We start from the raw sequence: 13576 nt of genomic DNA, 5'->3' as shown, positions 1-13576 counted from the left end.
GCTATTGGATGTATCACAGGGCTCCCAATGGAGAAGCTAGAGAAAGTACCCAAGGAGCTAAAGGGATCTGCAACCCTATTGTTGGAACAACATGATCTACTACTCTCTTAATTCCCCTCCTCATGCCCTAAATAAACTCTATTCTATACGGTACTGTCATGTGGCTGGTCTCTCAGGGGGAAGGGATGCCTTGGCATGGTCCCACTGAAGCACCCCCTTCCCCCACAGCCCACCAGAACATATCTTAATAGCTCTTTCTCTTTTTATGATCACAACAAAGGGGCCAAAGGCGCTGCCTGGAGGTTTTCTCTATCATCACTTCGCGCTGCCCTCCTGCCTTCCTGAACTATATATCTTCGCTCAGAGAGGGCACAGGGAAATGAGCAGGTACTGTGAGAACAGAGGTCTAAATGAGGAGAGCCAACTGCGGCTGCTTCTTCCACTCGCTTTGTTAGCTAAAGCTTGAGATGCTCTACCTTCTACAGGTAAGGGAAAGCAGAGGGCATGCAAATGAGGCTCACCGGGGACCAAGCACCCACGCGGGCTAAGTCCTGGCTCTCTCCTCCATTTCTCAAGCAGCCTTCAGAAAGCCTCCAGCCATTCAACATGCACTTGACCTCCTTCTCCTTAAGGCTCTTTCTTTCTATCTCTTGACCCTCCATCCCGTCTTCACTTCCCAGCCGCTCCCCGAGGCTTCACCTTTCTAAGCATCTTTCATGTGTTAAATATTGGACTCTGTTGCTGGGTTCCGGTGAATGTTGCTTAAAACACAAAAGGTTAAGCAGAGAGCAACTTTATTGATTAAACATCCATTTTCTTCCCTTTTGTTTTTGTAAGAGCCCTTGATGTTGCCTCTGATTGACAGCCCCACCTGCACACCTCTGGCCCTGGATTCCCCTTGGTAATGTCACAGAGCTGCAAAACTCCGCATCCACTCCACACAAGCCCCCACACCCTTCCTGTGAGCTTTCAAAGGAAAGAGGGGAAAAAACGAAGACGTGTAGCTTTTCTCTCTTTATCCTTCTTTCTCCATCCCTTAGATAATATTTCAAGAAATCCCTGTTGAATGAAGAAAAGGGGGGAAAAAACTGGAAAGGAGAAAAAGGCTTTGGCAAAAACTCCTCCCTTTTATTTGCAACCCTTCAGCTCTCAGCAAGCCTTTGACTATGCTTTCAGGGAGGTGACAACCTTGTTCAATTAGCTTTTCCTCCTCACCTCTCACAGTGTGAATGACCTAAAGATTCCTTCCTGCAAGACTAACAAAATGACACCCATTAACAAGCCCGGCATGAGGGGCTTGGCACGATGGTGGCTCTACCCTGTTGTCAGCTCATGATAATGACTACATCAGCACGCTTGACTCTTCCCTGCTCTCCCCTAAAAGTGTAATATTGAAAATAACAGGGCACTACTCCGTTGCCATTAGAGATGAGGATATGCCTCCTAAGTATAGAAGCCAAATGTCCAGTTGCTGACAGATAGCCAGCAATAAACAATGTTGAGCAAATCAACATACTGAACCTCCTTCTCTCCATCTCCTACGCACAGCATTCCATCCGAGCATGAGAAGCAGGGCATCAGAATGACCACTTGAGCTGGTAGGGCCATGTTCTGGGGCCGTGAGCTCTGCTTTAACAGTTTCACCCTCTTTGTGGCTCCTTCCCTGGAGTTTACCCTTACCTTCAGCTCTGATAATCTAGTCCAGACCTTTGCAGGAAGAGCCCAACATGAGCCAGGCTCTACAATAGCATCATTGGGACATCAGTTAGAGGAAAGCTATAAAACCAAAAGATGAGGTGTGAAAACCATGTAACACTCCCTAGCAGTGCTCAGAAGGACCTAGGTCCCTGATGAAGAAGATTCAAAGAACCAGGAATGTACTAGACTCGGGTTTTTTTTTTTTTAATTACCTCTCACGACTATTAATACATTTTCAGGAATTTTAAAAGTTAGTGGTTAATCATAGGTAATATTAAAAATTCAGTTACACATACATCTTATTAAAAAGAGTTACCTTACACACTGAAGTGGCAAACTGTTAAAAACACAACACCTCTTCATTATTTAATTACATGTAACTCCTATGCTCCTCTGGTGATTGGCATTCCACATGGCAGGAATAGTACAGAAAGGGGTGGTATTGTGCTTCTCCTCCAATGTACATTAAATAATACCATGCAAGTAGCTGGCAGTCAACCACGGTGTCAGTGTTGACACTAGTAAATTAGTAAGTGCTGCAAATCAAGGCTTGATGTATTGTTCTGTTGATTGTCAAGGCTAGAGCTTATCAAGTTATGCCCCAACAGTCAACACAACTTTTAGCTTATTCTTTTATGACTCACACACTAAAAGTTGACTTTTTCACTTGAAAGCATGGTCAAAGAAGAAATAGAGGGAGAAAGAAAAAAAAACACAAAATGGGAATGAACAAAGGGCCAGATAGAAAATGGCTTTGTGTTTGTAGGATTTATGTCCCAAGTATATAATTCTGCAACTGATGTACAAAGGCAGCCATTGAGTATAACTATACACCAATACAATTTTATTTATAGGTTTCAGGTCAAATTTGACTTCCAGGACAAAGTTGGTCAATTCTTGATCTAGAGCTCAGAATCATTCTGAAGTTGCTGGAGGGATGGCTCAGTGATTAAGAACACTTGCTATTTACAGAAGACTTGGTTTAATTCCAGGCATCCACCCACAGTCAGTGCCTCACAACTATCTGTAGCTCTAACTTTAAGGTATCTGACATCCTCTCATGACCTCATCAGGTACCTGACATACATACAGGCAAAATACCCAAATTTATATAATATTTTTAAAAAGCAATTCAAGAGAACCAATTTGATATATGAAATAAACAATTTAGAAGGGCACATTATATATTTTATCATGATTTGAAAATATGTGTGATAAGTCCTTTAAATGATTAAAATCTTAATTAAAAATAATGTACTTTGGCATTTTTATTGGTGGTTTGGTTATTCCTAGCACACCTCAAAGTCCACTTTGTTTATCAGGTCTACAGTTCACTATACCCCCTTTCTTCTCAGAAAGACATTGTTGAATACTTACCACATGTTAGGCAGAGAAATGAGAGAGAATGGCAAGGCCCATACTCCAGTGCTGTGCACAGTCCTGTGTGAGAAACTAACAGATACCTTGGGCATGGTATTATAGGATAGAAGCACAGCAGACCCAAGTTCTGTGAGGCAGAACCTGAAAAAAAATAATGTTTATAATTCTAGATGATTCCATAGAGACGAGAAGAACCCACACAACAACATCCTTGAAGTAGGTATTAACGTTGTCATCGTATGTGGTAAAAAAACTGATTCACAGAGGTTTAGTGAACATGACTAAGATAAATCAGATCAGGTCAGAGCTAAAAATAAAAATGCAAGTTGTTTTGGTATTAACACATTTGTTTATTAACACTCCCTTGCTTATAGAAATGATCAGGATCTATGGTGAGGCATTATAAAACATATGTTAAAATTTTGAGATCTTCTATTTCTCTGTTGTCTCTGTATTTAAGTTCCCTTTTTCCCAAAAGTGCCAAAACATAAATACAAATTTAACATTTTTGTGTCTCTGAATGGAGCCTTGCAGTAGTATCGGTGATGAGCTAAACTTGGTCAAAATAAAAGTTTTACCTTTACATTATATGTATATTCAAAGCTCTCAAAGAATTAATAAAATATTGGGGCTTCTTAAGTTCTGGCAATAATGTAGGCAGTCATTTGTTCTCTGTGGAAACAGCTCTTTGGGAGGAAGAGCTGTTATTTATTTAATTAACTTAGTCAAATAAATCACTCCTGCAAAGCCCACGTTCAAGCATGTTCAAGCACCCATCATCCACAGGTCTTACAGTGAAAGACAGAGAAATCTCAGAATCTCTCTATGATGCTTTAAAGGAAAATTGCCCCAATAGACACATCTATTGAATTCATGGTCCCCAGTTGGTGGAACGGTTTGGAAACAATTCAGGATAAGTCCTTGTTGGAGAAAGTATGTCTTTGGGGGGGGGGGGTGAGCATTGAGGTTTCAAAAACCCACACCACTCTCAGTTGGTTCTCTCTCTGTCTTGTGGATGTTGTCTCAAGATGTAATTTCTNCTCTCAGTTGGTTCTCTCTCTGTCTTGTGGATGTTGTCTCAAGATGTAATTTCTCAGTGGTGCTCCAGTGCCATTCCTGCCTGCCTGCTGTCATTTGTCCTGTGATTGTGATCATAAACTCAAGCTTTGAAACTGAAGTCCCAATAAACTCTTCCTTCTATACGTTGCATTGGTCATGGTGCTTTGTCACAATAATTGAAAAGTAACTAAGGCATTCCTCACCCTAGCTGCAGTACGAACTTGCCTGATGCACAGTTTGTATATTTATCTGTTAGTAGAAGTCTTTAAAAGTCAACATTGTTTTAAGTGTACTGAAATTGGAACTTCATAGTTTCCTTGGGAAATTTCCTCTGGATCATGGCTTTTTAAATTTTGATGTGAATCAAAATCACCCAAGGAACTTGTTAAAAGCACCTTTTCCTGGTCTATAGTAACCAATACAATCTGATTTAGTAGGTCTCCAGCCAGAACTAAAACTCTTGGTTAAGAGTCTTCTAGAGTTTCTCAATTCCTATGATGAATAATGTCTTCCATGATGCCTAACAAATCGATATGCTACAGGCCCACTGTCTTTCATCTGCAGTTCTGAAATCCCAAAGCTCTGAAATCCAAGCCTTTTTATATAAAATCCAGCAGCCAAACCTGTTGAGAACTTGACGGATCCAGGGAGCTAAAGTCTGCCCTTAACTCACTAGAAACTTACTTATATTTTGGATTATTAGATAATATTCAAACATTTTGCTTGGAAAATATTAGTGTGTTTTTAAGGTACCACCTCAGGTACAGCCACTTCAAGTGTTCCAATATAAAATACATGGTTTGTTTTTCCTTCCCCAATCATGAATATTTTACTTATGAAAGCATTTAGTTCCAATTATTCAGATAAGGGCTATGGCCCTAAACAAAGCCTTTGCTACGCCTCTGTGGAAGGGAGCTTATCCCTTGAGCACTTATCCTTTGAGCTGCATCCGCATCTTAGAAACTTGATCTTCAGAAGGCAAGAATGAGCGCATGCTTCCCTGGACACCTGTGCTTGAGAGTTCTGTCATCATAAAGTGTTCTTGTTCAAGAGAAAGATCGGCAGCTCCTCACACTTGTCACCCTTTCTGAGGCTCTGTGCATTCACCTCATGAAAGCAGTCTAGATGACTTGGTTAGTCTCCGGATAATTTTTAGGTCTTCTTTCATAGGTCTTGATCATCCAGCTGTTTTTCAACAAGCCTGGGTCAGGCCTAGTCACAAATACCAGGAAACTAAATGGATGGTAGGGATGGCTTCCAGAGATTGAAGTATAATCAATGGAGTGACATTCTCAGAAGAAAAAGAAAAAAGAAAAACCAGAAAGAACATGAAGGTCAAACCAAGAGAAAATGCCTAGGTACCAGCTGCTAAATAATTGCCAACTAATTAACATGACCTTCAGAGTCCTGCATCGGCTTCTCCCTGCCGCCCACACCTGTGCTCTGTCCTTCCACGTCTCTCCATTCGCATCATAACTCCACTGTGTTTAACTTTTTCTGCCAAACATAAAATTTCTCTCTATCTAACCCCACTTGTGTATAATGTTATTAGAATGTTCTAAATCCTGACCCTCACCGCCACCTCCAATATTGTTCACTTTCCACTGATCAGTACCATCTCTCCCAGAGCCCACAACTACTACCTTTTAACGGCCTGGCAACTAATCTGCATATCCCATCCAGCCTAGAGAAACCATGATGCTAAGAACCAAACAATCATCCATTCTGGGATCCTAGTGCCTGATATAGGTCTGAAAATGATGCAGTTCTGAACAAATGTGTGCTGAATGAACTAGTGTATAAATAAGCAGAATGGGGACGAGAAAGAAAGTCGGACGTTAGGGCTTCGACTAAACATGTTTCTGGGAACAAAGCTAGCATGTGAGAATCTGTTCTTGCTGAGTGGGCTTAGAGTGCTGAACACATTAATGGATGGACAAAACAGAAGGTCTAGGGTCTTCCCCTTCCTTCTCTAGTCACTGCTTTTCCTTTGGAATCCTCAACAAACGTTTACTCTACATTTCTACATGTTTGTATTCTGTTTTTCCACAGACAGTAAGGTCAGAAGTCTCTTTGCCACTTTTTAACAGCTCCTAGAGTCATGCTTGGAGCAGTTTGAGCAGTTTAGCACATTAAATATTTGTGAAGCAATGACTGAATAATCCATGAATATGTGTATGATGTTACTGTCTGGAGTCTCAGAAAATCTGTATTCGTTCTCCTAGGCACTTCTAAAACACTTGTGTCCCAAGGCCTATCTTGGATAAAGAGAAAATTAGAAGTTAAGAATTCGAGATGACACCTTACCAATCTGTCCCAAAGGAATTTATCTGCTCATCCATCTTAAACAAATTACTCTTCTGAAAAATGTCTTCCCTTAATATCCAATTGTACTCTAGTTGATGTTCTGGAAACAGAAATAATAACGTTGTTCCTCTCTGCCCCTCCCATCCTCATATTTGATGCATTTTTCATTCCACAAAGTCCCAAGAGAGATTTCTCCAGAAGAATTTAAAAAAAAAGCAAATGCCAATATTTTCAGAAACTTCTCTGTAATCACGAAAAACTTCCTGGCAAAGGGGTAAAAACCATGAAGTGATTGTCTCTGAACCCGGCTTAGGCCTAGAACATCAGATGGCTCTAGATGTTTTTCCTTGGCGAGGATTTGTCTTAGATGGTGGGCAGAGGATCCAAGTTTGTGTCATGATTATTGCTGGTTCCAATAGATAAGAAGTTGAAAAATAGTCCCCATAAATCACAGAACTCACAATTTATTATATATTCTTAAATAGTCAATTTTTTGGCCTTATATCATTTCTAGATTTCAAATTCTCCTTATTTTCAGTAGCTAAAAATAAATGTGTGAATTCCTAACAGAAGATCATCTTTAAAGGCGCTGTATTAGTGACTTGCCTTGCACAAAACACACTGAAAAAACAAACTTGAGAAAAAGGGTTTTATTTTCGGCTCATAGGTCCAGGCCATCGTTCTGGGAACTCACGGCAGCAGGAACCTGAGGCAGCTGGTCACATCACATTCAGAGTCAGGAAGCAGGGAAAGATGAATGTTTGTGTTTGGCTCACTTTCTTCTTAAGGATGGGTAGCCCATGGCATGGTACTATCCACACTTAAAGTGTATGTTCCCACCTTAATTAGCCCAGTCTAGATAATCCCTCATAGACATGCCCAGAGGTGTGTTGTTTAAATTAACTCAAGATCCCACTGTGCTCATAACCTTCATTAATCGTCACAGGCATCAACTTTAACGGCTTGCAGGATTCAAGCATGAAATTCCAGTAACCCAGTGTTATCAAAGTAAGACTTTTGAAACTTATTTTAGTAGAACTGGTTCTATTAAGGATCTTACATTTCAGGAGGATGAGACCAAGACTTGTCGGTTTAGGTTAGTTTTGACAGGGTCTTGCTATATAGTTCTGGCGTGACTAGTACTCACAAAATAACCTGGGCTTAGTCTTAGCCTCTAAAGTGCTGAAATTAAAGGTGTGTGTCACCATGCTGTCCCAAATACTCCAATTTTTGATTACCTCTTAGATCTGTAGCCTATGTTTTACCAAAATTTCTTTATCTACAAAGTCAAGATTCTCTAGCCCATGTCACTTTCTCTGACTTTCTAGAAAAAATTTAAAGCATGTATTAACCATAAGACTAAACACAAAAGAGCCTTATATTAAAATATATACACTATATGTACCTTGTCAATCACTCCAGTCATTAATACAAAGGTAGGAAAACTGACTACTGAGTCTATACATGGCTGGTCCTCCCAATGATTTCTTCTGTCTTTCCAGCCCTGTTCCTCCAAGAATAAGCCATTTTGTTCATGTTTGTTGTTGATGTGATCTGAATTAAACCACCCATCATGACTTAGGTCTTGAGCCTGATCAGCAAGCATGTACTACCTGGAGAGTTTCCAATTTGCTGGCAGAGAGCAAAGATATGTAAAGAATAAAGGGGGGGGGGTGGAAATGACAAGCAGGCTGTAATCTAGAAAACGTCCTTGAGTCTCTGTGTTTTGTGAACACGCAGAAAAGGCTGGACATTTACAGCATCCAGAATTACAGTACCAGACTACTGTTTCCAATAGTAGACTCTTTAGGGACTATAGGAATAAAGGGATTTAAACACAGATTGTAATACTGAATATGCAGAATGATAAACTTTAACAATGTATGTGTACATCTATTAAAAATATGGTTCCACAATAACATACTGGAGAAAACTGATATACGATAACATATTTTAAAGGCGTCAAATATTTTTTTAAAAAAATCTAAATATGTGAGCAAGCTTCATTCTGGTTGAGTACACCATCATATTCAATGGCTTAGTCAACCAAGCGAAGGCATGTTTGCCACTGGAGGGCTTGTTTAAGCCCTATCTCCTTTCCCTAGTATCTCCATGACTTTTGGCATTATGCCCAATCTCTCTCTGGTTCTGATTTTCTACACTTATAATATAGGTGTAGTGGTAGCATTTACCCCATAGTACTACTGAGGAATCAAACGAGTCAAGACAATACTGCCAATACAGCAGCAAGATGGGAAAAGAAGAGCAGTATTTGAGTTTGTGATAAATTTGGTTCAGTTAACAGCTGATCTTTTATTTGAGGGTCATGGTTTTTCTGTCCCTGTGTTTGGTGTTAACATCTTGCTGTTACCATGGAGCTGGCCTAAACCCAGCTTTTTTTTTCTCCCCATGGCTTTAGTCAATGGCTATTGTTTACACCTTGTTCTGTCTTGTTACAGTAAACAGTGGTTAATTCAGTGTTATCTCCACAAATTGTTTCTGAACTATTGCTGATCTCTGAAATCAAAGTTATAGGATAGTGGTCATAGTATCTCAAAGGCAAAGATCCCTGTGTGGACCAAAGCTAGGGTCAACAAAATATCTGGTGGATGTATTTGGAATCAAAAGGGGACCACCACCAGCAAGTAACTTTCTTGCCTGAGTAGCCAGGGAGACCACTAAAAGATTAAAAAGAATCGTGCCCATCAATCATTTATGGTTGGGGTCAAAGATGAATCCTGAGGTCAGTGTGCTACCTCTGCACAGACCTAGCCCGCCCATAAGACTTTCCTGGCTTTTCAAGTGACTCATATCAATCTGAGGATACTGGGGTGTGGATGGAGGCAGCAGTACTACTTTGAGGTCTGAAAGGGAATTGACACAAATCTCTACATTGGGGGTCTCACCACAGAGCTACATGAGCATGCTCATCATGGCCTGGGCAATGACAATGGTGAACAGCAGCTCCAGTGACTGATAGCGCAAGGAGACTACCCTTACAGTGAGCTGCTGCAATGGCTGGCATCAGTAGCCATGGCAACAGGGAGGTGCCTTCACAATAGTTCTATTCATGGGGCAAACTATTAACAAAAATAAACTAACCTGGGAGAGAAAAAGTGGTTGACACCAAACAGCTGCTCAGAAGATATGTTTATGAGAACTCAAAAAAAGTTGACAGGAGACCTGAAATACTAGAGACCAAAAAGAGGCAGTGCTGAGCGAGGAGACAGAGAACAGGGAAAGGGAGGAACCGTATCCAAAATCAGCTAGGGTTTTACCATTAACTGCCCAGGGTGGACCCCAGCTTAACCCAGGATGTCCAGCTGTGTAACCTTGGTCAAGTCCTGTAGCTTTTCAGAGCTTCAAAGTCCTCACTTGAAAAATGGAGTGGCAACCAGGACTAAAACCTAAGTCACAAAACATGTTAAGAGCGAAACAGGGAGAGTTGTTTAGAAGTGTTTCTTAAATGTTAAAATGCAGTTCAGAAATGGCAAATTGCCTCAGTGGAGAAAGGATCTTGCTTCCAAGCCCAACGGGCCAAGTGTGATCCCTGGAACACACATGGTGGAAGAAGAGAACTGACCCTTGAAAATTTGACCTCTAACCTCTACATGCACACACGCGTGTGCGCACACACACACATACACACACAGTCACACACACACCCCATAGAATAAATAAGTATATGTACTTTTTAAATTGTTAAGTATAGTATAAATTCACCCATGCCTCATTTAATGATGACAATCACATCTCAACAGATAACATCTACCTGTAAATGTTTTTGTTACATAAACATTGTAGACTGTACTTACATAAGCCTTGATGATATAACCTACAACAAACCAGGCTATATAGCACACAGCCATCACCACACATGTGGACCAGTGTTGATGGAGAGGGCATTCTGCACTTCCTGAATACACTCTCTGTAATATTTAGTAGAAGATCATTGTGCAACTTTCAATGCTCTGATGCCCTCAGGATTTAACCTTAATACAACCCGTGCAATTCTCACCCCTAAAATATATGGCTTCAGGGAGAAAAAATGAAGAGAGAATGAGCTAACTTGATTAAAAAGTGGGAGGGAAAGGAAAACCCACCCAGTTACACCCAGAGGACCCATGAGCCAGCAAAGTAGGGTGGGAACTGTGAAGGAATGAAAGAAAGATGCTATGTGTGCACAAGATCTTCACAGAACTCCATTAAGGATTCCTGATTCCCACTTCTCAGAGAAGGCTCAGAGGTAAAACGGTATCACCAAGGTCACAGAAAGGGAGGGCAAGGTTTTGTTGGGTTTTTTTTAAGTCATCCAAGTACTTCTAGTCAAAAATCAAATTCTCTTCTCTTCTTCATTTCCCTTTTCTTTCCTTCCTCCTTCCCTTCCACCCCCTCCTTCCTTCTGTCCTTCCTTTCGTCCTTCCTTCCTCAGTGCTGCTTTTCTCCCACAACAACAACAGCCCACAAGTCAGAGCAATCATTTCCCAAATTAAGATGACCAATGCGTCCCTAAGCACACTGCACCAATGTCTCATGCCTCCCACTACAAACCTTTCTCCACCACTAGGTGAGCTTTGTGGAACCCTGTACAACCTTCTTTAGTGGTGCTTGCTCTCAAATACTTTCTACACGTGTTCTTTGGGGTGGTAGAGCGCTTTGTTTGTTTGCACCAGTGTATCCTGAAAGCTCTCAAAACCAGCTTGCTCAGATGGAAAACAAAATCCCTTCCCCATGTAAGCACAACACACACAGCCTGCTCAGAAAAGAACTTAAACTCCAGGCAGAAGCTGAGGGACACGTGAGCAAACTGGGAGTGAGGATGGAAGCAAGGAAAGCCACAGGCCTTTGGCTTCCTTCCCCAGAATGCCATAGTGCCAAGAGGACAGTGTGGGGCTGCTGGGACCATGGGAAGACACTCTACCCACGACATCCAATGCTGTGAAGTGGGGCATGCAGGGAGTTGTGTGTGGTAGGGAGAGGAAAGATGTAGTTCCCCTTGGCTGCTTCCCAAGCAAGCAAATATGGATAATTTGGGGCCCATTCGTTTTTTTTTTTAAGTTCTTTAAGTTTTTAAGTAAGAAGTTCTCCCAGGACTGGGCTGATTTTAAAATGAAGACATACCCTGGACTCTGCCAACAGAGAAAAACTTGGCTGGATTAGATGCTCTGTTTTGTGTGTGTGTGTGTGTGTGTGTGTGTGTGTGTGTGTGTGTGTGTGTGTGTGTACTTTTGCTAGGGACAAATCTGCTTCCTTCCAATCACCCCTCCCTTTTCAAAGAACACACATAAATTCTTCTGCCTCGAAAGAACTAAAATCCTCCCCTCCTAGAAGGAACAATTTCCAGTGTTTTCGCCAATAAAATTCCTAGTGTTCACTTTCCAGGTGTCAAGCCAAATGCCAAAGACAGCCCGACTTCTAAAACATGCCCCTGATTTTCTGGGGTAACTTTTTCCTATGGAGTTAAAACCTTACACAGTTTTAATGGTGTATGTGGTGTGTGTGTTTCTGGTTTTTTTTTTTACACCAGGTCTGACTTCTCTGGCCCCTGAGTTCACACTCACAGATGAGTAACAGCCAAAATGAGGAACATACAAGAACCTGTTTTTATCAAAACTCTCCAGGGAAGAAGAGCTTCAAGCATGGCTTAAATGAAGCCAAGCCCACACATGAGGGGCTTTGGGAACACAGAGGCAAGAGACATAAGAAGAAAAAAGAGGCTTAGGTTTGAGTGACCACATGATCTCAGGCGTGTTCCCAGTCACTCACTGGGCCATATCTATAAAACAGGATTAAAGAGATCTCCGCCCTGGAGCTAACATAAATCAATAGACACTGTGAACATTCATGACTCGGTTCCAAACACAAAGTAAGGCTCAGTTATTACTAGGCTCATTCCTTTCTTCCTTTTCTTTTCTTTTCTTTTTTATTAGAGGTTTTCTTTATATACATAGTAAATGTTATCCCCTTTCCTCATTTCCCTTCTGAAAACACCCCTATCCCATCCCCCCTCCCCTTGCTCACTAACCCACCCACTCCCACTTCCCTGTCCTGACATTCCCCTACACTGGGGCATCCAGCCTTCACAAGACCAAGGGCTACTCCTCTCTTCCTTCTTTTCCTATCTACAGGACTGATATGACATCCCAATGATATCATTAGAGATGGATTGGAATGTTATTTGTATGTGAGATTGTTGTAAGAAAGAAGGAAAGACAAATATGAAAGAAAGGTAAAGAACAGGGGCTTCAATCTCCAGTGTATCACCATGTTCACAGCATCAATATTCACAACAGGCAAGACAGAAGCAACCTAGATGCTCATAAAAGGATAGATTTTAAAGTGCGATATACATCCACGAAATATTGTTCTGTCTGCAAAAAGGAATGGAAACCCTGCTGTCTGAGACAACACAGATTAATCTGGAAGGCATTATGAAAAGTGAAATAAGTTAAAAAACAGAAGCACAAATCCTATTTCATACAGAGTGTGCAATGAGTCAACAATAGTTCAATGTTCAGAAGCAGAGAATGAACTGATGAATTGCTGAAGGCTGGGAAGAGGGAAAGCCAGAAGGTATTAGTCAGAATGCACAGAATATCAATTATAAAGAGAAGCAAACCATAAAGATCTAGTAAAGCTATTTCTAATAGGAAACAATAATACATTATGTACTTAAAATGTTGGTAAGACAATAGAGCCTTTGTTAATTGTTCTTGCTGCAGAATGTTAATAACAATACTAATAGTAATAGCAGGAGAAAAGCTTTAGAGATGATGAGCAGGTCTGTGGCATAAATTTGGTGATAGTACATCATTATCACCAAACTCATCAAATTACACACATCATGTGTGCACAGCTTTTTGCATTTCAATATATCTCAATAATATAGATTTTTCAGAAGAGTGAAAACCAGATATACTTGCAACTTTCCTGAATGTCTAAAATTACTTCAAAATTTTAAAAGGCTTATTAGTAAGAGTACACCTCAGAAAGCCTGCCAAAAAGTCTATCTTAGTATTACCTCAAGGTCTTTGTGACAAACCCAGGGGGCCAGAAGACTCGAAAGAAAGAAAGAAAGAAAGAAAGAGAGAGAGAGAGAGAGAGAGAGAGAGAGAGAGAGAGAGAGAGAGAG

This window comes from Mus caroli, chromosome 4 (assembly GCF_900094665.2).
Source record: "Mus caroli chromosome 4, CAROLI_EIJ_v1.1, whole genome shotgun sequence".
In the NCBI taxonomy this organism is placed as follows: Eukaryota; Metazoa; Chordata; class Mammalia; order Rodentia; family Muridae; genus Mus; species Mus caroli.
This window is presented reverse-complemented; position numbering follows the sequence as displayed.